General features: G+C 42.9%; 1 long non-coding RNA gene across 1 annotated transcript in view; it reads right to left on the bottom strand.

The window, feature by feature from the left end:
* The window catches only part of LOC130157634 (uncharacterized), a 44,332-nt gene that overhangs the window by 20,270 nt on the left and 530 nt on the right, over positions 1-23,532 (bottom strand). Inside the window, exons 2-3 of the long non-coding RNA XR_008824961.1 lie at positions 23,257-23,349; positions 13,144-13,281 (exon numbers count right to left, since the gene is read on the bottom strand). This is a non-coding gene — a long non-coding RNA (uncharacterized LOC130157634). The remainder of the gene's footprint in view (positions 1-13,143; positions 13,282-23,256; positions 23,350-23,532) is intronic.

The raw sequence follows: 23,532 nt of genomic DNA, 5'->3' as shown, positions 1-23,532 counted from the left end.
TATTTTTGAGTTCTTTGTAACGATAAGGAGCAACTGACAAAACAACATAATACAGGAGATGTTCATATTCATTCACATTGGCTCACCGCCCAATTCAGCTGCAGATTTGGACTCCAAACATGCCAAAGTTTAGAAATAGTCAGTGTTGATTTTTCTATTAATTCTAATTTTAATAAACTTATTTCTAACTTCTATTCCACTTCTGGCTTCTGCTGGGAACTGGTAGAAGAAATCCCGAAATAGGCATATGCTGTACCATCCATCTATACACAAACAGGAAGGGAAAATACTAAACTCTGCAACATGCAACAGGACTGTGAGTCAGAACTGCAACTGGAACCTGAATTTTGTGCTTCCGGATCTTAAGCTATTTTAAACATGCAGTCTTAACATCGATTTGGCATGAGATTTTGCATTTCTAATATAAAACAAGTACTCAGTACTCAATCTCATCTCTATTTTCAGGAGCTGTGTAAGGAAGGAAAAGCTTTCCTGTAGCCTTGCTACTACTGCCTGCCCATATTTATTTTGCAGGCAGCTAAGTAAGAGATGTCTGACCAGGGGACTACCCATGCATTGCCAAATGGAGAAAACACGTGAGAGGCTAAATAAATCAGGCTTCAGGCTTTTCTTCTCATTTAATAAATACTTCCATGAAAGTCTCCCTCTCTTTCCTTTCCTTTTTACACACACACACAACCTTTTCTTTGCTTTTGGACAGAGAACCAAAAGGCCCTCTTCCCAGGAGCTCTGTATTAGCTTCATCGTGAAGTAAAAACCATCTCTCACATACAAGTCCCTTTTAAGCTACGACTTTCACCCTTGGCTCTGCCAGAGCTATGCTGCAGCAGCATCACAGCCATGCCAATGCCTGGCCACGTACTCCACTGATCTGGACTCTACGCTGCAGACCTGATTTCCCACTCTGACCTTGGTCATGCCTTGCCACTACAGACTTGCCTGGCAATCACTGCACTGTGTCTGACCCCAGTTACTGTCCTGACATGCTCCTGGCCCTGACTCACTTGCTGACTCAGCTTGACCCACAGACCTGCCTCATCACTGTACTGATCCACCAGACTAGGCTCTGGCTTGACCTCAGCTGCCATCACTGGGCCTCTCAGCTTGCATCACCCCAGCACTGCAGGGCTGCATCCCTGCTGGTAAGAATCCTTGCATCTACCAGCCTTGTCACAACACCTCCTCTGCCCCTGCTGCTCCCTGGTATTGCTTGTGGCCTTGCACGGCAGCCCCACAGCTTTCCAGCAGAGCTCTGACCCCAACTAATCCCCTACAATGTGCAAAGACATACAGGATCTCTCCAGAACAGCAACATGGCTCAAGAGTTTTCATCCATTACTATTTTCCCAGGGATACACTTTCTCTGCATATGAGAAAGGAGGAAAAATGCAGCTGTTGCAAACGAGTCTGTCAAACCCTTTATTCACCTAAATTACCACCACACTGAGATCTAGAGCTGAAAATCTCTCTCCGTTGCTGTCTAGAATAGTGCATCTTAACATCTCTTTTCTCCTGCTATCGCTTAATAGGTTCCCTTAATGAGCAAGTACCTCAGAGAGTAAACTACTATAAGCACAGATGATAAAAACACATTCAGCAAGAACAGCTCATACCACTTCCCTCTCCCTGTTGGCATTAAGACAACAGCATGCTCTGTGTTTTAAGGGGGGGCAGGGGGGAAATTGAAGAAACCAAGCACATTATTTTCACATCTCATTTGTACAACAGATGAATAGTTTTTAAACAAGATCACCTCATTAGCCCATTAACATCCATTTTAAGACACTGAGAGAAAACAGTTTACAAAACAAGAGAGGAAAACTCTAGCTTTCCTAAGATATGTCTCTCACTAGACCCCTGCCAACACTAGACTAGGGTAAAAGAGGCACGAACAAAGAGTCAGGAGACCAAAGCAACCAAGTATCTCAGGACATGCAGCAGACACTCACCTCTGCGGAGATCCTTTACATCCACCGCAATGATGTCTAGCTGACAAGGACTGGCAAGAGGCAAGAATGATCTGACAACTAGGATTGGTGCAGAACACAAGACTTTATATCTAGGACCTGCCTTCTGAAATACCTGTTGGCATATTGAAACATGGCTTATTTGTAAGGAGCTGGCAGTGTTCATGGTGCTACACAAGCTATAGGAAAATATAAGCAAACTGATAAAAGTCAGCATTAAGGCTTTGCTCATTCATATTGGCTGAAAAGTGGCCCCAAAGATCTTATTACCTAGATGACAAGAAGGAAGCTAATTTTTCTAGTACCACAGAAATTGGAAAGACTGGGCTATTTTCAAAGTCTGTTCTCGATCAACGTTTTCAATTTTTGGTTTATAAATTATTTGGGCCCCTCCACAATGAGCCGCATTATGTCTGTCTTAATTGTTACTTCTTTTCTGATAAATTCTCTAGGCTTACTATGCAAAATAAGACATTCAGTGCTCTAAGCAGGTACAAAGAACCCCATGGTTAAAGCACTATCAGCATTGGTCTGTATCAGACTTCCAGGTATTTTTTTCAGACAGACATAGCTAGCAAGATGCCAGTTTAAACCCAGTTTAGAGTTGGAATGCGTAGAGGTGTGGCCCTAGACCTCTGAAGTGCTCTGACAGCACAGTGACAACCCAGGCTGCCCCTGGGACAAGGGTTTCTGCTTGTTGGTTCTGCTGCAATGGAGAAAGAGGGACCTGGTTTCCTCTACCTGGCTATACTTGCAGCTGCAATACTGCTCCTCAAGTAAACCCCTCAGGGATGCCTACTGCACAGAATAGGCTATCAGGACTAACAAATATCTCTGCCGCTATTCTCTCTCCCTTCTCTAATACTGATCAATAAAATAACTGATTCTGAGCATATACAACAGCACTAATATTCAGCCAGGTAAACAGCATACTCTTCAACTTCTGCACTGCATCAGAGAGAAGCAAAAGGCAGAGGGAGACAGGTCAGGCCAAATCTTAGCTTTATAAAATATGCATGGGATTCTTAAAGTCTATAGTACTATAAGTACTTCTATCTTGAAAGACTCTCCACTCATTCCTCCACAAAGTAAATCATGCAACTGACTTTCAGGGAGTTACGCTTCAGAAACTAGAACGGCCTTCCTTGAACTTCCCTGAGTTCACAAAAAGCACACATCTGCAGACAGCAATAGAAAAGACTGAGCTGGTTCATCCTTAATCATTACCCAAGCTAAACACATGCCTTTGTAAGGTATCACCACTGGCTTCAGCAGAACCTGAACAGAACAGCAAAGAATCCAGCAACAGGCCTAAAACCCACATCAGCCTTCGGATGGGCACAGGCCAGCTGAGTGTCCTGTGGTATCTGCATGCAGGTTTTGCAAGGAAATCCCCCATTTTGGCTAGAAGGGGCATAGTCCCGCTATCCTGGACAAAAAATGGGGAAAAAATATTTCTAAATTAGTCCCTTCTCGGTCCCTTGCATGCTCATTTCTGTGGAAGAAAGCAATTAGACCCTTGATATTTAGGTCAGCAAGCCATTTCCTCCCTCCTTCAGTTGAGACAATGCATTTTAAGTATTAACAGCAATCTTCTCATGAGGTTAGGCAAAAATAATACAAAATTCAGTACTCTGAACAAAAATCTAGGAAAAGACTAGAAACAATATTTTTTGTGGGTCTAAGTAGAAACCAAGAAGTTTTTATTATTCCAGTCCAGCAATATGCCTATCTGCTTATTGCATTTATACAAAGAAAATTATAAAAAGAAAATGCAAAGGCTGTCAGAGTAGCACAGTAGCTGCTGGGAAACTGTTGCAAGCAGTGTATAACCCTTGCTGTAATGTTTATGCCCTGGAAAAGCAGCTTCAATGTGGAGAAGGTCGTGAACGGTGGGTTTGCAGGCCACAGGAGAGATCTCGGTCCTTGGCCTGCTAGGGAAGGCCTGTGCTAATTATGCAGGGCAAAGGGAGGCACGGCTGTCTTAATCTTCACTGGGAAGGGGAAATCACTGTTTGGGAATGGTCAATACATGCCTCACTGAATCAATGAAGCCATTAAAACAGTTGCCTAGAGCATCAGCTCATCTCGCAGGCTGCTCGTGCAATCCACCAGGAAACCTACAGCCACCTTGAGGTGCCTTTACATGATACCCCTCAGCTATGGAATTGCAACAGATTAGTTTTCACTCCTTTGTGTCTGTGACACACAGCAGACCGCTAGATCTATATAACGAGAGGGGTTCAACGTACCACTTAACATGTTATTGCTGGTACTTCATGTTCAGACAGGATGTTTTACTCAGAGACCCACACCACACCGCATGCATATTAAGTCAAAACCCTGTTACATGCCTCTGTGATGGAAAATTCCTTTTCTTGTGCAAAACTATATGGGCTTGAGTGAAGGAAAGCCCAGTTATAAATAATTCACCCAAATAATGAAGCAATCTTAAGACCTGGGCAGAACGCTGTATGGTAATTCTTTTATGAAAAATAGCCTCTTTTTTCTTTTCTTTGCAACTCAGAATTTATTGGTTTTTAGAAAAAGCAATGCCATATTTTCTGTCAAAATACTACTGGAAGACTATTGACAGCCAAGGTCTGCCCTTAACTAACCAAAATGCTATATTTTTAAAAGGAACTGGTCCGTATAAACACAATCTTTGGCTGACTTTCCTGAAAACTCCCAAAGAACCTGTATGCTCTCTAGCTCACCCACTTGAGGAATGGGTGGGCAGCTCAGCAATGTATCCATTGATGCTTCTCTCCAGTTTTCCACTCCTGGTATTGCAGCACTGAGACACAGAGTGAGGCCTCAGTTTTGTGCTGAGCTGGACAAACTCACAGGAAATTCAAGTGCAGCTGGAATGCCTCCACCATGCTTTTTGCCACCATCAGACCAACAGTAAAACTTGCCCCCAGTATATTAAAATTTAGGTTCTGTAACACCAAATTTCATAGACTCCAACTTTACAACACCCTAAAGAAATAATATAAGCATTTTACAGAACCAAGACCCATTTCAGCCTTCACACACTGCTCCAGCAATACAGCAACAGCTACAGAGCAGCACAGGGCCTGCATATTTGTACAGTGCCACCATCTCTGTCCTTGGCACAGGGGCAATGTCAGGGATGAGGGTGTGATTGAGGCATTCTGTGCTCCAGAAACAGAAGCAGCTGGGTAAAGCGTCTGCAAGAGAACCCGCGGGGGCTGCTCTAATTTAAACTGGCCCCTGAGCAGCTGAGAAGCTGAGGAATAGAGGCAGAGATGGCCTCAAGCCACTGTTGTACTCTCTTCCTGAAACTGCACCTTCTGAAGCACAGCAGAAAATAACAGCAGATTGTAAGAGAGCCAGGAATGAAGCTGGGCAGAACAAAGTCTCTTTTACCCAGACACCAAAAACACCCCAAAACTGCAGCCCTGTTGCAAGCTAGGATTGCTCGCTACTTCACCTAAATAAGGATGAGGAAGAGGGAAATGGTCCAGCTTCTGATCATGTTTATTCCAGGTCTTCTACTGGGTAACGTCATTTCACTTCCATAGCATGGCTTTTGAATTACCCCTAGGAAACCAGGAGAAGTCAGCCCCTCTTAGCATACAGAACTCATCCAAATTTGAGGTATCATCTTGGGATCATCCCAGACAGTCAGAGCAATCACTTTGGGCCATTTCCTCATCAGAGCGTTAAATGGGTAACAAGCAGAGAACTCCAATGTGTCATACAGTGATGAATCTTACTCCAGCACAGTGCACCAACAGCAGGACTGCCTACATCTGAGAGATTACATTGGTCAAATAAATGGAACTGCTCTTCCTTAACAATATATACTCTCAATAGGAGGAGGGGGAAGGGGTAAGAGAGGGAGAAAGAGGGGAGAAATGTGGAAGAAAAAAGCAATGCAACACTTTGTCCCACAACATGGTGAACACACAGAAGCTGAAGCAGGAAGCTGGAAAGCCTCCCATGTCCCTCACAGCATCTAAGACCATCTCCTGCATGCTCAGCCCTGCTGGCGGAAGGCTTTGGAAAACCTGGACAGGAGAAAAGCACTGCCTTCTGCCACTGCTGACTGCTGTATGAAGGTGGGGCACAATTCTAGCTTAGCAGAGTTAAATTTCTCATTTGGATTCACTTACTTTGTATCTTAGAGTTGGGAGGAGTGGGATGGCCTCCAGATACGTCTCCAAATGCAATTCAGGCTTGAGGACTCGGATGCTTTCAGGATTTTATTTCAAACCAAATCAAAGTTAGGCTTCTCCTGTAAATTTAAGTGATTATCTGAAGATTCAGGCCTGTAGAGCCTTCTGTGATGCACAGTGGTTTTGGGAAATTTCATGTATTCTTGGGTCTAATTATTGGCAGATTCAAGTACACAAATAGAGCTTTAGTCTCCAAATAATTTTAAATATAAATTCTTGGGTTATTGGCCAAAATCATCTCGAAAACTGAGTCTGCAGTGGCTGCAGTATGCAACTGAAAGCATTTCTCTTAACTGCCTCTCTTCCCTTCCAGTACCAGTCACCCTGTCTCCCCTTGCCAGCACTGAATACAGATCATGACAAAAGAGAATTCAAAGCTAGTGCTGAACTTTCTTATATGGAAAGCCAGCATCCTCCGACCCCCTGAGCCGGCCGGCACAGGGCACACTGACCATATGACGGAAGGGTATTAATAAGCTCACCACTGAAAGAGGAGCTTTCCTCAGCCCACCACGCACCATGTGTGCACACGTGGCTCGGGAACAAGAGTGGCCTCATGGCACCCGATCTTCCTCCTGGGAATCTGTTAGCAAGTTATTTACAGAGTTTCTTTGCCTCAGGGAAAGAGAGTCAGCACACAGGAACCAGCAAGCATGAAACCAGCACTAAAGTGGCTTTCATGCAGCTGGTGTAGTCTTCAGTGAAAGGTACCTTCTCCTACACGACCTTATTTCTCTGTACATCCTCCCGTTGCTACTATGAGGGTAACCATATTCCCTACCTAACATGGGCGTTGCAAGAAGCGCATCAAAGCTTCTAAGTGTGGTGGTAATCAGTCTTAACTGCCTTAGAAGACAAGAACTTGTTTTGAAAGCAGAGTGGGCTTTGCAGATTTGTAACAACAAATACAAAACAACTAAAATAACAATGTCAATTTCTATGGGTGGGGAGAGGGGTAACTAGTCTTTTTGCAAAGACAAGAAAGGAAAGCAAGCTGTATTTTTAGCCTGATTAATCAAAACTAATGAGCCCCTAGAACCTTATGTCTCTCTCAATCAGCATACTATCAGCAGTGGCAGTATACTAGCCTTTCTCCATCAAAGAGCAGCCCAGGGGCCATCTAATGACACTCCAGTGTGAGTGACTCAGAGTTTCTCCATAAAGTAAAGCTTGCCTAAATCTCCAGACCAGATGGCTGAACTGTGAGACAATCCGTCAGATGGCTCTGAAGTGTTTAATACAATTAAGGATATGCGATCTGGAAATGCCCTGGGCTCAGACAATTTGTCCACAGATTTCTGTAAAGCTTTCAGAAACAAATCTGCACAGTCTTCTTCTGAACAAGCTTAACAAGATTTCTTAGCCAACAGCAAGGGAATCAGCCATTAAGTGAAGCAAACAGAACCCCTTGCTAATGCCTTCTCTCGCCCCTGTAATGGGCAAGATAGCAAAGGAACAGAACATCAACTGTTGCCAAACATCATGAAATAGGATCAGTTTCTCAACAGCAAACACTTTGTGTGCATAGTGCTTTTCATCCAAACAATATAAACATCCATTCTCTCTACTGTCCTCAAAGACTTGCAATTATACCTACTGTGCAGATAGGAAAAGTGAGGCACATTGCTACATAGCTTGTCTCCACCCAGGAGATGGTGGGAGAACAGCTTAACTTAAAAGGCGTAACTGCCTCTTCCTCTTCACTAACCCTCTTCACCCTTTCTTTGCTTTCCACCTGCACCACCATCAGCCTAAGGAAGCAGCTCCCAAACCCCTAACAATTTCCCACACTCAGGAAGGCAGCTTGCCTTCGACACTGAGAGGGGACTCCCACTGGAGGGGACAAGCTCACACTTCTCACTTCAAAACAGCAGAGCTGAGTGGAGAGTGACTGTGAACAGAACTACAATACATGGTTCTAACTATCCTTTGTCAGTCGTCACCCCACCGAGAGTATCTCGGTACCAGGAACAGCAGAGTACCTGGTAGCAACCATCCTATCTGTTACACCTCGCACGTATATATTTTGTCTACTGTGGAGCAAAGGGAGAGAATTACTACCTAAAACATACGCCCACAGAGATAGGAGGAGGAAAGGAAATGGATGGAGGAGAGTCAAACCGAGAGGCTGAGGTGCTGTAGCACAAGTATGTGTGGGTAAGTTAAAGATCTCCTGCTTCCAGGTTTGCTTTGTGATCTGTTAAGGGGCAGCAGGGAGATGACCACAGCGCCATACTGGGGTAAGTCAAATCCACTCCAGGCAGGGATTCGTCCCCTTTGACCCCCCAAACAGAAATACATACATGAACAGCTTCAGAGTGCTTACCAATAACTTGAGGTACGCTGTACATAAAACATATTACATATGTTTCCAAAACAAGCAGTGAAAATCCAGGATATTCAATTTAAAGAAATCTAGCTGTGTTAGATCTGGCTAAAACAGTTAATAATTGCATGGCTACAACTAAAACCTGTGAGTGCCTAGAGTTCCATGACTACTTTAAGCCAACACACCCACCAGCTGCTGCCAAAATGCAGCTCTCCCAATTCCCACTCCTGTCACTCCTTCCCATTCATACCAGCAACTGGGAGCTGCATCGAGCTGTGCTGGTTTATGAATGCTTGAGCCAGCACTGGTAGCAGGATCAGAGAAGCAGAGGTGGGGAGTGAAAGGCTGGAAGCGATTGTGGTATTGTCAGCCCAAATTAAATTCATCTGCCTTTAAAAGATACATATGACTTCTTTTCCTACCCCTCATACTGACACTGGGGCCCACAGGTCTGACTCTTCCTGCCAAAATGGTACATGCCATGCTTTTTCTGCCAAACCCCATGTCTTCCGAGCTTCACAGCACATAACATTTCCTTCTGACACTGCAGCTCATGAAAGAGGCTGTTGTGTGGCCGCACAAGTACCATACTTCCCACTGATCAGCAACCAGAGGGGAAAAAACCACGTGACTGAGCAGTTCAGCATTGTACTGAGAATTGTACTTGTTGCACATGCTCAGATGGAGAAATGACAGCATCAAATTCCTGCGTGTTTGTTTTCATATATTTCTGCTTCAGGTTTTCTTTTGTGATATAACTATGCATACAGGGAATATCCTCTTCCATTGTGTGAGATTCCTGATGTAGCTATTCCTGGTTAAATGGCTGAGCACTACACTTGACAGCATACCTAAAAGCAAGCAAAAACCTCCTACTACTTTTTTTTTATTAAGTATAATAAATGGAAATTGTGCCTGTAAGAATAGAGGGGGGAATCTGATGCTAGATTACAACTGATGAGCTAAGAGGCTGTAGAAAGTATCTCAGGGTGGAAGACCCCATCTACCTAATGTCCCGGAAGGTCAGAACTCAGTTCAGTAAGCATATATTTACCAAAATAGGCTTGCCAAGCCTGAAAATGTTAGTCAAGGGTATCTTACAGCCTTTAAAGCCAGGGGTTTGTGGCAGATCAAAACTGAAAAGATCACATGCATTACTGCCTTAAGTATCATGTTTCGTACCTCTCAGAATGCTGGTAGGATACAAGCCAGCTTTCAGTGTCTGGGGTGTTAGGCTTGCTGCCGAAGGCAAGGCAAGCGCACGGGGATGTAACAAGATGATTTACCAGGAGACTGCATGCCTCCTTGCGTTGCGCTGCACCCGAGCCCATGAGAATCGGTCGCTAGTTGGAAACCTCACCTGCTCAAAATAAGTTACAAGCTGTCTCATTCAAAGACTGGATACGGTATGAGCTCCCTTCCAGTTCCTACACCACAAATTGACCATAACACTTTGCTCAAGCTGGTAGATACAGCAACAGATGTAAGAACTGCAGGAGCCATACTGATTGAACTGTCACTGTTCCCACCAGATGTTCCCATGGTTCTCCTTGAATCATGGTTGCACTAGGCTGGCAGGTTTAAGGGCGTGAGAAGTGACCTGCTATGACCTTATACATGAGCAAGTGACTCCATTCTTTAGAGCTGTCAAGCAGTGTTAGATTTATAGAAATTTCATGCAATTTATCTGCAAACGAGTTCAGTAGATACTGGAACTTTCTTTAGTATTACATAGGCAGTTGCACAAAGCTTGTCAGAGCCTGAGATAAATTCTCCGATTTCTCCAATACATACTTGTAATCTTCTCACAGGACCCATCTTACACACTGCTCACAAGCTCCCTCTGCTCTGCATTCTCACCGCCCAAGATCTCATCCTGCATGTAACGTCTGCCAAAAAAACCTGCAGGCAGCTCCAGGTCCACTCTCAACCTGCTATACTCCCTCTCTCCCCAAGCTCATGAAAAATTCCTTCCCTAGGCAGTTGCTTCAACGAAATTCTTGCCTACAGATGCTTTGATAAACAGCCTGTATTACCAGAAGGATGTATCTATTAGGTAGCGTAACTGGTAATTCTGAGGTAGGGTCCCCTGGTACACTTCCATAATGTTTTCTCACTGCTGTTATTCAGCAGAACTACTGATTAAAGTCAGTGGGATGATGAAGACAAATAGTAAAAGGAAAACAAAGTCTTCATGCATTGTGCCATGGTCTTTCTTTCAAAGACAGATAGCAACCTTTAAAATGCTGAGCTTCATACTGTATGTGACCCAGTGGATTAGTGACACTATACTTTATCAACTGCCTGGCCCTGGCTGGAGTGTCAGAGAAAGGCAGGTGGGATTATACAGGGGAAGGACTTATTTGGCCCCTGTGAGTAGTATGGAGGTTGGCAAATCACTTCATCCTGCTCTAAATCTGCAAGGTGTGACGTTTTGGCTGACAAAGACATCTCCCTTATTTTCTTTTTGATAGCAGCTTTGGACAAATTATTGTATGTGCAGTTTTATATATTCCAGCCCTGACAGTTTCAGATACGTCCTTTTTGCACAACAAGGACATTTTCAACCTCAATGTGTAATTCAAATCTCGTAATTTCATTGGACAATTGCAGATTAGAGCTCTGAAAAGCTCTCACTTTCTTCCCCCTGCTTCTGAGGAGCAAATGAAAACCAGAGGGGAGCACTTGCTGAAGATTTTGCTGATGGGATCACCTACAGTTTTCTGTATTGGTACTGATCACAGTTTATAAATTCAAACATAAAGAATTATTTTTATTAAATAGCATCCCACAAGCCAAATGATTTTTCCATCCGGCAGAAGCCACGAGAGACAGAAAGGATGTTAAACACAAGCAGTCTCGTTTGAAATAGAAGCACCTGAAAAGAACGCCCAGATCCTGAATTACAAAGCTCAGACTGTCATTTAAAAGCATCAGCTTAGATTCTCAGACATCTAGCATAGATTAAAATGGCATAGCATAAGGCAGGATCTGGGCTTCACAGTGTAAACGCAGTATATGACTTGCTCTGATTTGCTCCTAGAAAAAAGGAACTCTATGTCCTTCACTTCCACTCTGACCTGCTATGCAACTTAAATTGCTCATCCTCCACAAAGTACATCGATTGGATGTACCACAGCTCTGCCTCTAACATAGGGACTAGTTGAACTCATGATGAGCTCATGCAAAGCTCAACCTGCCATGTTAATTGAGTAAGAGAATCCACATTTACAATGTAGCATAATTCATACTGCCAAGAGTACAAAGTGCCTTCACCTGTGCCTGTCACAGGAGCATCCAGAATCTAGGGTACACTCACGGGGACCTGCAAAGCAGCCACTGTCAGATAAGGTGATCAGCTGATCCAAGCATAAGGAGCGCTTAAGGAAGAAGCTTCCTCAAGGACAAAGTGGTGTGGCCTTCCACTGGTGAGGACTGATACCAGAAATTTGGGACACCTTGTACCAGGCAGTGCCCACCAGCATGAATAAAACCAATGATCCAGCATCCAAAGCAGATGGGAGGTGGACAAACGCTCTTGCAAACACTGTCCCAGCCCCTGAGGCTGTATTTGGGTACTAGGTACCAGAACAACATCTACACGTCATTCCAGCCTGGGCCACAACAAAGGGATCCACAGAAAGAGTATCAGTCTTACTGAAGCTCCTTTTCCAAGCAACACTTAAAGAGAACATGAGCTTTGAGCTTTCTTCTACTGCACCACAAGAGAGATACTAAAATGGGAAATGGGAGGATGAGCCTGGAAAAAGCATTTAAGGGAATAACCCTAGGTCAAATGGACAAGATAAAGGTTTTCAGGCTCTGCCAATGCATCTAAACAATACTGTGGTCAGAGCCCAAGGGCTTTGAGATTTTCATCTACATAGCATTCAAATTTATTAGACTGGAGAGTTTTCAGGTTTTTTTCCTCTTGGCAAAGGTGTATGTGTAAAAGGAGAAGTATTACAACTAAGGTGGAACAAGTGGTCACTCCCTGCTTCCCCCAAACACACACAGAGGACACTAAGTGCACGCTGCAGCAGCCAGTAGCTGGTCTTATCGATGTTTTCTAACCTGTCTCCTGGCAGGTCAGGTGGAAACGGTCACTCTGGAGTTTCTTCAGCTAAAGTCTGATTGATTTGCTCTTGTTGAACCAAATTGTTTCTGTGTTTCTGTAAACACGCTAATTAACACCTACTAGACTACATTTAGTTTATGCATTTAGCAGGGGTATCTGCACTAGCTAAATCAGACTGCAGCAAGCACACCTACCTCTGGCACAGTTATCTAGTGGAGAAAGCATATTAGACTTCTATTCACAGTCTTTTCTCCTTTCCCTCAAACCCAGTGACCCTCTGTGACAAAGATTTATAGAATTAGCAGTCTAAAGGCGGTCACTGCAGAGCAAGCAAGCGCAAAATGAAAATGGAAGAGGTAACTGGAGATTAACTTAAACCTAGATTCATGTCATACAACTATCACCATAAATTCCAGAGTTCAGAGGAGACAGCAATGTGCTATTACTTCTCACTAAGCACGATGGAGTGATTTAGAACAAGAGACCATCAGTTCAGCAAGAAACAACAACTCGGTCTTGAAATTACTTTGATTTGCTACTTACTGTTTTAAACATGAGCTGTGACGATCCACCTTCTGGTCTGCAGTTCTCAGTCCTCATGAGGAAAGACAGCAAGATCTGAGATTTTCCGCAAGATATTTGTAAAAACATCCTTTTGCTAGGACTGCTGAGGAACATTCACTGGGGAAAGAAAAAAGAGAAATAAACATTAAAGAACAGAAAGTCTCTTTGAATTGATTTATTCTCCAGTTCACATTCTTAGGCACTGAATTATCCATCTTCCATATAAAATGATGTATTTATTACTATCTATTTTCCAGACATCCCACAATGTATACCAAGAATTCTCCCTACAGAGAACTCTCAGCCCAAGGACGAGTCTAAGGGGATGGGTACAAGCAAACCCACACTTCTTTGCTTTTCCTTCTCAACTTTGAGCACTAAGAACAATGTGGATCTCTCTACTCTTGCTTTGTAGATATGTTCAAGGACTCCAAATATTAAACATGTATGTAAAGCATACGAATGGTGTAAGACTGACCATGTGCACTCCACACTAAAGCAAAAGTATCTGGTGGACAGGAGATTAAACTAGTGCTTCTGCATTACTGCTGCTTCTTTCTCTGTTCTCCAGAGGACCTTAAAAGTGTTTATATTTATTCAGGGAAGAATCCAAAGAAGCTTCATTCACCTGTCCTATAAAACCAAAATAGCTGAGTCAGTCTTTAAAAGCACTTCTCTTTTTAGTGTTGGTTTTTTCATACAGTACTTCTTTATTTACCATAAATAGGAATAGATCAATTTTTATTTACTTGAAGATGTAAGCTTTTTTTTTTCTTTTTTTTCCCCAGAACTGTTTGAAGAAGTTTCCCAATCAAAATCTCTTGTACCATATTAATGGGCATTAGTGCCTTCAACCTTGAAGCAATTCTGCTTCAACTGTAGAACTGTATGGAAAGTTAATTAATATTTTTTACAGGAAAACAACAATCCACCACTGGCCAGATTTATCACATTGCCAGAATTGCTTCCACCAGAACAGCCAATTAAGCAAAAGGTAAATCTAATTTTCAGTAAGTTTTTGCCTAGGGTTGCACTAATGGAAAGGTCACCAGAGCTGGGTCCTCTGTAGGTAAGACATCTCATCCTTTCTTTTTGCAGTTTTTCTGAACACTGACACAGTGCTTTTCCACTGTGCACATCAAATGCTAGCAAGAAAACAAGAATGCCTCAAACACGCCCACAACACAATCCTACAATCCAATAATGTCTTAACTGGAAGATTAAGAATAGTTCATAGATAAACTGCTAAATTAGTCCCTGCTTTGTAAGGTAAGATGCATTTGATAGCCCAGAAAGTATAAAGCCACTGTAAGACTTAACAAATACCAGGCAAAGGATACTCCATGTAATCTCTATTTGAATTGCCCTGCTGATAAGGAATGTGGTCTTAACACACTGCATTTCATGCTCTGGGTCACAGCAGAAGACCCAGCTCTGTTTCACAGCCTGTATTTCAGTGAATGGAGTGATTCCTTGTTACTCTCCTCTTTCTCAATGGGAATGACTGTGGAGATTAAAAAAAGAAAAACCACCAGTACAACAGCAGATGAGGCTTCCTGAAGAGCAGCAAGACATTACACCTCTCAAATGAAGACATACTAGAAGGCTCAGAAAAGGACTATAGAGTGGTACAATCCAGACATTTCAGCACACTTCTGAATTCCACTGAAAGCAACACCACTTAAATATTTTACTTAGCCGAGATCTAAAAAGGCTTATATTCATATATACAAACGCCTCATAGAATAATTTGGGTTGGAAGGGACCTTTAAAAGTCACTTAGTCCAACCCCCCCTGCAATAAGCATAGACATCTGCAACTAGATCAGGTTGCTCATTACCTCCTTTCAATCCCACTGGACATGAAAGTCCTGTATTCACTAATAAAACTTGTAGACCAATTTGTTTACCATTTATTTGGCAGAAGTGCCTCTGCATCCTGACCCTGATCACCTTCTCCTGCTTCTGACTACGCAGAAATATTGACCCAGTCTTTTCACAGGGGTTGAATCAGTTCCACTCCACACTGCAGAAATCGTGGCCTTGGTAAATCCACTGCCCTCCAACCAGTCCTGGCTGGAGGTTACAAATGAGGCACTTCTAAATTTACTCACATAATAGCAAAGTAAATTGGGGCAAGCATTTCCCACCACACTAAAATCATTAATACATCATTTACCTAAGTGAATTATGAAGCCTAAGATACCTTCTCTATGGCAGGTTGAAGCATCCTTCAATTAACTTTTGGTTAGGAGAAGAATTAATAGGCATGTATAAGCTTTGAAAGAGATCTGTCATGTATGAAGAGCAGCTGCTGATATTTATGCCCTACAGAGAGGCTCACTTGGAGTTTGATTACAATAGTCCAATGCTCTGATTTGTGAATTACACTTAAGAACAATTTATTCCCTCATGCAGATATGATCTAACCTCATCAGTCCCATTTGACATTCTCAGTGGTGCTTTTAAAGCTTTTGGGCACATTTGATCATGGAGTCAGCTTGACAATTCTGCTTGAGGGGATCTGTCAAAGCCATTAGATTGCAGATTGGATGCAAGTGTGTGAAGGATGTAGTATCACCTGCGTTAGCCTTCATTAGCTAGCCGGGACCTCAGTGACAGATATATCTGCACTGTTACATAGTAAGGTAATTTAAAACAGACAAGCCTCAAACCAAAAAGCTTTACACAAAGCTTAATCCAAATCCTCACGACTCAAAACATTTTCATTCATTCTCTTCCCATTCATATTCAGCTCTGCATGATGCATTACATTTGGGAAAGCCAAAGAAAACAGATAGTACCCTGAGGAAGGCTGTACTCTCAGTATTTCCAACCCAATCAAAAGCAGGAAAAATGGCAAAGGAGACACAAACCCAATCACAAAGCTGAACTGTAGGTCCAAGCTTACTCAAAAGAGAAGAGGTTCAAGGGTCTGTAGACAGTTTGGTCCTTCAGAAGCAAAGGAGGGACTTGAACACAGCCAGTTACCACTTTGAAAACCTGACAATACTTCGTCAGCAAAAGCATACTCTTGAAACAGTAGCACCTGCCTAAAAACTGAAGGAGGTGAAATCTTCCATGCTCAGTGGGCAGGATTATGGAAACGCTGTCAGAAGAGGAGGTGATCACTCAAAAACTGGCCTTCAATCCCTTCCAAAATGTGGTTCAGGGAAGTTGTACAGCAGCAGCTTTGGGAGGTGGAGCTCCTCCCAATTGCTAGCATAAGGCTGGGAGCAAAATCACAGCTTCCCAGCTTTCAGGACGACACTTCTCAGATTCTTTTCTGACTCATTTCTGAAAGAAACCAGATCTGAGGAAAGGATATTTGGCTGGTTTACTATCCTAAAACAAAGCCATTGTTAGATTTTATGCAATGAGGCTGCCGCACACCTATGTACTAGTTGCTATTTTTGTTCATCTCGTAAAATGTAGGTGTTCATAACTTGCTCAGAATGTAGATCGCACCCTCAGTGGTTTGGCAGCTGGAGACAACAAAACCAGAGTACACAGAACTGCAGCTGGCTGCACAATCCATGTTCAAAACCTCGACCAGCAACAGGAGCTATGGGACCGAATTGCACAGGAGGGCTTCAATATGACATGAAAATTCACAAGTCAAAAAGTACACAGAAACCTTCCATCCACACTTTTTCATTTCAGTTTGTTCTGTGGCATATGTTGGTCCAGTCCAACAACTGGGAAAATGAATGTATTCTCCTGGGAGAGAACAGAGCTGTAGAACAACACATTTCATCCACAGAACAACTAACTGATAGGGCTGTATTAGGTAGGACCATGCAAATCCATCCAGCTTAACCCTAGAAACAGAAAAGGGAATCTGTAAACTCCCATTCTCATTTGGTGTCCAGGGGCCACTGACCCTACCTGGGGGCTGAAACACCTGGTCCCACTCACTCCTCCAAAGCACGTTTCTGCTTCAGCAGAAATGTTCCAGGCTGCCCACCCCAGTGTGGTGAGGACAGATCTCCGAATGGCCGGAGCTCAGAGTATGACCCTCCCCAGGCACACAAGGAAAAGGGGGCAGGATATTCTGAACTAACTGCACAGAAGAATAACACAGGGTCAGTTTCATGACTGTAACCCACAAACTGATGTCTCTAGCAGCAAACATACGGCAAAATCAGAAACAGAGCTGGGAACAAAAACATATTTTCAGTTCATTTACTTTTCCTCAGAGGAAAAAATACAAATCACCTAGCTCCATCTAGTTATCATGTCCAGCACTTAAGTAACAGTTGGCTTTTCACGGTTTTAGTATTATTTATTACACGTGCATCTTCCCTCCATCTACCTTAAGAGAGCTTCAGAACAAAGAACAATTTATTCCTTGATTAGCATAGAGACTGTCTGCCTCTGGAACTCAGATGTGTTTCACAGGAAAGGGAATGTGAGCACTTGAGGAAGGTGCCTGATAGCTGTGACAGGTATTTTGCTTTTCCCAGTAACTGAAACCCAGAGCAGACCCACACATTTGTGTCTCGCTTGGGTAGCTGCATCCTCAGTTGAGCCAAATATTCAACCTCTTCCGAACAGGTCATGGCTGAGACGACAGCCTCCCATCTACACCAGTGCTGACCACACTGGGACACACTCCCATTTCTTTACCTCCCACTGAGTTGCAAAAGGAAGGTAGTACCTATAGCGTTACAGCTCTTTGGAAGAAACCGTCACAAAAAGTTTATTTAAAACAAGAATTCTGGTGCCTGTGAAGCAGCTTTCTTCCCTGTGTCTAAAAATAGCAACAGAAAAATCAACATGTTTGTATTTTTTTCAGAAGGAGGGAGTCTTCAGCCATCCTGTTTATACATTTTTATTCCGTTACAGCCCACTTGAAGTCTTCTATTTTTACGCTGATAATAAGACTTTGCATTTATAGAGCACGTTACAAACAAATGCATCCGCCATCCCTTTGGGAGGCTGGGTGGGAAGTGCTGGACAGCTATGGAAGCAGGGCACAGGTTAAGTAGCGGAGTCCGTATCAGAGTGAGGATGGGGACTTTGGATCTCCTGGTTCTCTGCCTCACCCTCATTCCTGATTTGTGCTTTCTGAAGAATTTTTAAAGCTTGCTTGGAAAATCTGATCGGTACATTTTTAGCTTGGTTTTCCTTGGAAAAGTGTTGATGTGACCACACCAGTTGCCAACCCCACTCCCAAGTAACTTTCAAATCTGCTAACTGGTTTCAGCCAAATGTAAGGACTACCAGCCTCAATGATGGCCCTGCTTTCCTGCACTTTTTGGAAACCAACAACTGAGCAAAGGCCTTCAGGTTAGTGCCTCAAGAGAGGGAGAATGCAGCTGCTCTACACTCTGCTTGGCAACACAAATATACACACATGTGTACATACATACACAGACATAAACATGCATGTTTAGTGACAGACCGACCAGCACATACACAGCTATAGGTCAGCTACTTCCTGCCTTTGTGGACTTCTACAAGGGACATGCGAGGACAAGAAAGCTATGTGCTGCTGTCACCCGGCTTCAATGTGCTGTCTTTTTCAGGCAGCTGGCACAGCTGACACATGAGCCAAGGCTGAGGGGCACCATGCAGCCACGCTTCATCTGCAGAATGCTCCGGGTAGGTTCAGCACAGTTCAGGAGGTGAAAAGCACACCCAGCCAAACGACAGTGCACACAGCTTCACTGGTCTGAGCACACTAAGACATGTGGATGTTACAGCACTTTCTGCACCCACCGGCTCAGAAACAGCCAGTCCGGCTGGTGGCTGCAGGAGGGGAAGCCCCCATGCTGTCTCAGAGGGGTGAAGCACTGGGTGATCTCTCTCTGCCCCTCCCGAGCCGGGCTCCAGGAGTGTCTCTGTCTTCAAGGCAAAGGCCAGGTTTGATCAAGTCCTCTTCTATACTGTGAAGAACACTATGTCCTTTGGCTCTCCTAAATGTCTTCAATAAGGAGATGATCTTTTTGATAGTAACAGACACAACTTCTTTTTAATCCAGGGCAGGAAAGAAGAAATATTCTACAGATTACACAATTGTCATGAAAACATCTTTCACTTGCAGCCAGTTCATCTTGGAGCTGGAAATACCTCAATTTTTCAAAGATCCTAAGGCTCATCAGCTATTTCATTAGCACAATCAGAAACACTTAAGTATAATAAATAGCTTCAAATCTGATCTGGATTGGAGAAATAACTCTGAAGCAAACAAAATTAGATTACTCCTTTCTCGTTTCAGGAAGATCAAATCAAAAAGCATTTGAAGACAACATCTCTTCTGCTTGGATCTTTCACATTAAGAAAAATACATTAGATGTATACCAGCTTCAAGAAGATAAAAACCAACAAAAATCAGTATCATGTTCCACAACAGGAGAGCACAATGAGGCAGAGACAGAACCATTACTCTGGAGTATGACTTGAGAACAGTGATGGCTTCTCCATAAAAACGTACTGATGCTCAAATATGAGCAATGAGCACCACAACACCCATTACATGAGCTGACCTACAAGCAGACAGATATGCATGGAATATGATTGTCTTTACATTTGCCTTGTGTGTGATGTCACCTTTCTGAAGGGAAAAAAAAAAAAAAAAAAAAAAAAAAAGAGAGAACTGACTTTTCATAGACACATGCGCCCCTGGCTCCTCTTCAGAGCTGCAAAAATACTGTTAAAAAGGCAAGAATTTTTTTACATGTGATAATGGATACTTGCCCAAAAGAAGAGCATAGAGACTACCAAAGTCATTTTGAAAGGGGATCCTATCTGTTGCATGTTTTAACTCCCTTCCTATGGAAAGCAAATTATCAGAGAAGGGGAAGGGTGCAGACCAGTATCTCCTGCTAGGATGGAGTAGGGATGCAAGCAGTGAACAAGCTCAAACCTGGAAACAGCCTTCACAGCACCTTACCCAGCCTCTGTTACAAATGGCAACTGTTAGTGGAAAAATCACAGATTATTTTTACTGATTTATCTAGTTCTAGCTTGTGTTTTGTATCCAATGTTTCAAGGACAGGTGGATCATTCCTGTGTAATTTGAAGAACAATGTTTTTTAAAAGCATCGATTGGGTCAAAACTGCTGAACAACAGGACATTTCCTCAGGCGTATCTCAAACAGAACTTAAAGCTTCACATGCAGAAGAGAAGGCAGGCCTCAACCACATTTTGAGATTCTTCCATGCCTAAAATAACCCAAGGACTAGCTCCAAAAGCCATCCAAACTCAGCAGGAAGTTTCCCCCTGATTTTAATGACATTTTACTCAAAAAAACCCACCTTTGCATTTGTACCAAACGAAGTAATCCATCAGCACTTGCCAATTAAAATGAAAACACACTCAGACACCTTTAGGATACTACAGAGCTTCTTTAAGAAACAAAACCAACAGTACTGAACCTGTCAAACAATTAAAACTCACAGAAATTTTCATTTCACTAGAAGACTGGAGCTACGCTGCAAGGCCTTTCTCAGAGGTTGACAAGGAAAGGCAAGCATGCCAGTTTTGCTGATCTGCACTTCTGCTGAGATAATCCCAGGTGCAGTAGGCTGCCCCTAGGACACAGAAAATCAGATATGAAGAGGACAAAGGTAGGCAAGCCATGACAACCTGCTGGGAGACACACCACCTCTGCAGAGAAAACTGTCACTGCTATTATTTCATACTGCTGCAGCCCAAAGCTGGCAGCTGGTTTGTGCAACAAAGAACCAAATCCTGCAAAACACCAGAAAAAACGAATCCAGCAGGGAATTTGACGGCAACCTGGGCAAAGGAGTTTAGAAAAGAGAATACTGTAGTATAAGAGAATTTCTAGGGATAATTCATGAACCAGCTGTCTGAAGAGTCATTCCTTTGGTTCGCTTGTCCTGTTAGCATTTGAATGCAAGATACAGCAGTAAGATCATATGGAATATGCATGAGATTAGCTCACTCCTCTTAACGAGACAGATGTAAATTCACAGCAACATGGTTAACATCTGCAGACTGACACCAGCTTTACACACAGTTAAACACATATTTGTTCAGTGGGGCTGTTAAGGACAGTCAGGGAGCTAATCAGGAACAACTAAGTCATTTTTAAATAACAGCATTGGTCCAGACTGAGTGCCAGACTGCATCTATTCTTACACTAGCCATTCTATTTTCTAGCTGGATGCCTATCCTTGGTGCAGAGGAGGTCTAGGATATATCTTTCAAATCCTGCTCCTTAACAGCTTTTCTCAGGAAGGGCAAACTTTTCTGCATGCTGCTCCCAATAACTTTCAGTATGCCTTCCCACTTCGGGAATGCGTCTTACAAAAGCTCTTCTATATGAAAGAAAAAGACAAATGTGTTATACCGGCATGGCAGCTCGCAAAAAAACCCCCAAACAACAACAACAAAAACCACCAACCAAAAAAACCCCCACAAAACAAAAAACAAAACCAAAAACCAACCCACCAAAACCAACAAAAACCCTGCGTGGTAAAAATTCACTCTTTCCAGCATTTAAAGTGTGTTAAAAAAAAAAAAAAAGAAAAGAAAAAAAAAAAAAAAAAAAAAAGAGTTTCATCATCTTTTCACGCAGTACATAGGTTCCACCTAGTGGCTTTCAGCAGCAATGAACAGAAGACTAGATAGGCATTTTATTACCTAAATGCTTAATTTTCAGATCTGTACATCTAGTTGCAGGAAGAACCATAGAGTCTTCTTTAGACATATAATTTATCTTGCTATCTCCCTAGAAATTCTCTTGGTCCTCTGATGGGAATTTTCCAGCTACAGCTATTCTAGTTTAAACATCTAAAGCAAAAGAGTATTGAACTAAAACTTACTCCCGTGCAAACAAGACTTAAGAGGATGGGCTGGCTAGAAGCATTAGCAGCTAGCTTGCAGTCAGGAGCTATGTAGTGCTGCTGTGCCTGTTAAGTGAAGCAGCTGGTGCGTCCCTCCTCAGCCAGGTCTCAGCAGGGTATCTGCTCCCTAGCAGAACTCAGATGGTACAAACTTGTCACACCTAGTGAGATGTTTCTCACTTAACCACTGACATTTTCAACATCACCTCCCTTCACAGTCAACTGAGAAACAAGCACTTCTAGACCACGATTCAGCTGACTTATTTTAGAGGTTTACCTTCAGGTGAGGTAAACTGCATCCGAGAAGTATCTCGTTTCCTCATTTCCATTACAAAAAGAAGCTCGAGGGCTTACTGACAGCTAGGTACCTCCACCACACATCTTGATTCCCCCCACTAGCGTGTCTGACTAAGACTATCTGCTACACAGCGTTTGAAGTGTGGCCCACCCTGCAGTGAGCTCTAAGCAGGCAGCAAAAGCAATCTGGAAGCAGGGCAAAGTTACACACTTTGCACCGAAGTTAAACAACAGTGAGTGAGCCATACTATCACAGAAAACTTGATTTCAACACTGTTCTGTTCTCAGAATACGTCTGACCCTGCTGCTCAGCTGTTAGATTTATGAAGGTAAGTTTGCATTATAGCAGGAAGAGCGTAAGACAGTTCTGCTCTACCTACTTTAAGGTTATAAAACAAGGTATGCTTATATTTCAGTTCCCTGAAGCATTAGCAGAACAGTCACCACAGACATCTTCACCCTTTTTGGAAGAGCTTTACCAACTCTATAAAGAGTCACTGCCTTCAAAGGGAAGGGGGAAAAAAACCAACCAAAGAAATGCAAAACTTCGACTTTATCAGCTGCACATTACAGGTCAAAAGCAGGTATTTTAAAGGAATTTAGCGTCTTACATAAACAAGAAGACAGAGTTCAGCAGAACTGGTCTACTTTGTCCACAGAGATCGTATCCGTTTAAAGAGAAGTTGAAATAAAAAAATAAAATTTAAAAAAACCCAAACCATTAAAAAAAAAAGAGGAAGTTGACCTAGTTTGTGATTTGTGGAGTGTGGGATGGATGAAAGGTCTTTTAACTCCTTAATGCAGCTTTTTCAGTCTATTCTCATTTCAAGGAGCTTTACTTCAGGTCACACGCAGCTTCAGGCTTGCACCCAGCAAATCATGTCTGCTTTCCTTGAACGTGAGCCCCGTGTGCAGCAGAACTGCTCAGATTTATTACCCCACAGCGGTGTGTCTCAGTTTCCTCTCCACAGCTTACCTTTTCACCTTCACCTAAACTGTCACCGAGGGCCGCACGCTCTCTTATGCAAAGGAAAGGAGAAAGTCTTCAATGGTTTCAAACTTCCTTGCTCTGTAAAAATGAAGAGAGAAACTAAGGCTACACAATACCTGTCTTGCCGCTGGGTTTGCACTCTAGCAAACCGAGACTTGTGGGTTACTTCCAAGAAAATTAAACCCCTTTTTCTGTGACATTTCAGAAAACCTGAGGAAATTTTACCACGCCAATTTGATTACAATCTCTCCGTTTAAACTT

Source organism: Falco biarmicus, chromosome 12 (assembly GCF_023638135.1).
Source record: "Falco biarmicus isolate bFalBia1 chromosome 12, bFalBia1.pri, whole genome shotgun sequence".
Taxonomy (NCBI): domain Eukaryota; kingdom Metazoa; phylum Chordata; class Aves; order Falconiformes; family Falconidae; genus Falco; species Falco biarmicus.
The sequence above is the reverse complement of the archived record's forward strand: the minus strand, read 5'-3'. Positions and strand labels throughout refer to the sequence as shown.